The sequence below is a fragment of the Schistocerca americana genome, chromosome 1 (assembly GCF_021461395.2).
Source record: "Schistocerca americana isolate TAMUIC-IGC-003095 chromosome 1, iqSchAmer2.1, whole genome shotgun sequence".
In the NCBI taxonomy this organism is placed as follows: domain Eukaryota; kingdom Metazoa; phylum Arthropoda; class Insecta; order Orthoptera; family Acrididae; genus Schistocerca; species Schistocerca americana.
In genome coordinates this window covers 136,643,362-136,647,364 of record NC_060119.1, presented here as the reverse complement: position 1 = coordinate 136,647,364, position 4,003 = coordinate 136,643,362, and the positions used below count along the sequence as shown (strand labels likewise).

The 4,003-nt window shown below is 41.1% G+C and overlaps 1 pseudogene; it reads right to left on the bottom strand.

Annotated features, from left to right (window-relative positions):
• Window positions 1-2,557: 2,557 nt before the first annotated feature.
• On the bottom strand, window positions 2,558-2,676 carry LOC124561844 (annotated as a pseudogene).
• Between the last annotated feature and the right edge of the window lie 1,327 nt (window positions 2,677-4,003).

Below are 4,003 nucleotides of genomic sequence, written 5' to 3'. Positions count from 1 at the left end.
CTTCTACATGTAGTTGCCGCGTCCGTAGCGTAGCGGTAGCGTTACCGCCCACCACGCAGGGGCCCAGGTTCGATTCCCGGCAGGGGATTGGGTGTTGTGTGTCCTTCGTCGTCATTTTTATCATCATTGACTCGCAAGTCGCCGAAGTAGTGTGAACTAAAAAGGACCTGCAATACGGCAGACGAACTCCCCCGAATGGGGCCTCCTGGCCAATAATGCCATACGATCATTTCATTCTCTCCATGTAGTTCACTTTATGTGTATAAGTAGTTACTGCGGGAGAGTAGTATGGCAAACTTCAGTAGACACGGTTTTGACGTGTCCAAAGAAGCAAACAGAGAATACGAAACGAAGCGTGCAAATATCAGGGCTTGGAATAGATGAAATTTTTGACCTATGCTCAATCGTGATTTAAAGAAAATAAATGATGGCAGAGTAACATTGAGATTCTATTCAATGAGAAAGTCTAGATGTTTTATACTTTTTTTTGCTAACATAGTGGAAGAACCCTTAATTTTTAAACTGTTTTAAATAATACAATTATTTAAATAATTAATAGTGCAGGTAGTTATTGTTATACTCTTTCACCAATCTTTAAAATGACATGCAATCACCATCTGCATCTGAGTGAAGATGTTTAAATTCAGCTGAGGGATTCATATATACATAAAGTGTCAGCTCTTGAAATAGTTGTCGCAAATTATTTCTTCTGTTTCTCTGAAAATGATATTAACCTCATGGTTTGACAGAGTGTCTCTAAAATGTGTTGTCTTTTTTACACCGTTTCAAGCTTCATGTCAGTTTGACAAGACTCAACAACTGTGTCCCTTCTGAAGATGATGTATAGGTGGACTGTTGAATTAGTGTGTGATGTTAGTTTTAGGGTCCAGTGGCAAACACAACAGGAATGCCACAAATCATTTCAACAGGCCACCTGTGTAGTCTCATCTGTGTTGATTTTGTACATGCAGTTGGAACATTCCACAACTGAAAGATTTATAAACATTATTTTATTGTTGTAGCCCGAAGATCAACTGTTCTGTTACTTGACCTTCACAAATGAGAAGGTAAACAAAATAATCTTTGACAATCTTCATGTCAATCGGCATGTAAGAGAAGAAGTCACTGGCCCACGTTACTGCCCATCAATTGAATCAAAGGTATTAAGGTAAAATCCGTACGATTTTTCCCTTTGTCTCTCACATTTTGTACTTCTTACTTTGTACTTCTCCACCTGTGTAAATGCTGTTTAAAATTATACAAAAAGTTTACCTGCAACATAGGTTTTCTGTATGCGCCTACTTGGGGGGTTACAAAAAGGTACGGCCAAACTTTCGGGAAACATTCCCCACACACAAATAAAGAAAAGATGTTACGTGGACATGTGTCCAGAAACGCTTAATTTTCATGTTAGAGCTCATTTTAGTTTCGTCCACCTACGCTCAATGGAGCACGTTATCATGATTTCATACGGGATACTCTACCTGTGCTGCTACAACGTGTGCCTTTACAAGTACGACACAACATGTAGTTCATGCGCGATGGAGCTCCTGCACATTTCAGTCGAAGTGTTCGTACGCTTCTCAACAACAGATTCAGTGACCGATGGATTGGTAGAGGTGGACCAATTCCGTGGCCTCCGCGCTCTCCTGACCTCAACCCTCTTGACTTTCATTTATGGGGGAATTTGAAAGCTCTTGTCTACGCAACCCCGGTACTAAATGTAGCGACTCTTCGTGCTCGTATTGTGGACGGCTGTGATACAATACGCCATTCTCAAGGGCTGCATCAGCGCATCAGGGATTCCATGCGACGGAGGATGGATGCACGTATCCTCGCTAACGGAGGACATTTTGAACATTTCCTGTAACAAAGTGTTTGAAGTCACGCTGGTACGTTCTGTTGCTGTGTGTTTCCATTCCATGATTAATGTGGTTTGAAGAGAAGTAATAAAATGAGCTCTAACATGGAAAGTAAACGTTTCCGGACACATTTACACATAACATATTTTCTTTCTTTGTGTGTGAGGAATGTTTTTTGATACTTTGGCCGTACCTTTTTGTTACACCCTGTATATACACTGGTTCTTATTTAGGCAGTGACAAATTATTTCAGTAAGACACAAGGGACCTCAAATTCGGCGAAACATCCCAGAACTGGATGACAAATGTCGAATATGTGACGTCATCAGATGATGTACCTTACCGTACAGGTATCGGTTAGGCTTTCGATCCTACCCCCGCCCATAGGTGTGAGTGCTATACATCGCTCCACTAAGCTATAGTTTTTTCGTTCTTGCATTATTCTATGTGTAAGAGTGGTGCTAGTGGTGGTGGTAATACAAACCAACGATGAATCAAAACAACAGTGAATGCATAATGATACCGATCGGCCACCGCGTCTTTCTCCGCCCTTAGTGTCACCATCTGAGTGTACGGAGGGGCATGTGATCAGCACACCGCTCTCCCGACCCGTTGTGAGTTTTCGGAAACAGAGCCGCTACTTTTCAGTCAAGTAGTTCCTCAACTGGCCTCACAAGGACTGAGTACAGCATGCTTGCCAACAGCACTAGGCAGACTCGAACGGTGACCCATCCAAGTGCTAGCCCAGCCCGACAGCGCTTAACTTCGGTGATCTGACGGAAGCCGGTGTTACCACTGCGGCAAGGTCGTTGGTAGTACGATGAATCGGTTTACATTTAAAGACGCGGATTGAAGGAAACTGAGCAAATTTCGAACACAATTTGTAATTGTGATCTGCTGTAAATGCAAAGCTACAAATTGTTGTCCTCGTGGTAACCAAACAAAAGCTCTTCTTATTTTGCGTTTCTTTCTTTCTGGTTCTTCTTTCTTTGTCTGCAGTATTTAGTTAGTAAAGAAAACACTAGCCATTTACTAGCAACGGCGTAATTCAAAAGCTTGTACTTCTCGTACTTGTGGCGCAGTTCAGTAGGTTTTTGTTACACCATACTTTTCAATAAACCAACGGAGACCGCGAGAGCGGTAAATAAAATAATAAATCTTAGCTTTATGTAAACACATAAATGTCTAACGCAACGGAAAAAATACTGTCGCCAGAGGCAAGACTTGAACTCTGAGCCCCACGCACAAAAGTCGTGCAAGTAGGCCTTGAGTCAGGCCGAAGTGAATACTTGACTTAGGTGTTGGGACGATCAGGTGCGTCAGACCGACAGGCTACACCGCTGCACATTCGGAAAGCTACGTCATCTGGTGACGTCGCATGTCCATTGAACCGTGATTTATTTTCAAAGAATATTCTTAAGAATTTATTTTATTTACTAGCGATTCATCAAGAACATTAACACATTTAATCACACTACGTAAGCATGGAAGTAGTTGCCAGGGAGTAACTGATGAAATCATAACCAAATTCCTTTTAACAAATGGGAATTTTATTCACTTCAATAGTGCCTAAAAGCATTTTTTTTTTCAAAGAAACAGATTTACAATCAGAAAGCACCCTCTAAATATCAAAGCTACAATTTATTCAGAGGCAGGAAGAAACAAGTTTTGACAGTATGAGCTTTCGGGCAGAGAACCTTGCCGCTCCCTTTTCACACGGCCGTAGTTACGACCACTCACAACAGCCTCTGAAAGACTACACTGGTGCAAATCTGCAACACACCAGATAACTTTAAACTAAGAGTTTTAACAATTTATGCAAGCACACAAACTATGCACCCCTCGTAGGAGGGATGGAAATTGTACAAAACACTAACAATTAAAATATTAACCTTGCCACCGGAGGTGCAACTTGATTTTAACTTCTAAGAAGGGTCTTACGGTGAAAGGGTGGACACTTTATATACTAAAATGATCATTTAAATAAAAGCCCATGAAATTCAATCTTACATAAAATTCTTCAAGGTTGGCCAAACAGTAGTTAAGATGCTCTACAGTACACAGATACTGCCTCTCAAGATCATAGGTAATAATATCAAAGTTTCCAAAGATCAAAACATTTTTCACGTATTAGACCATTC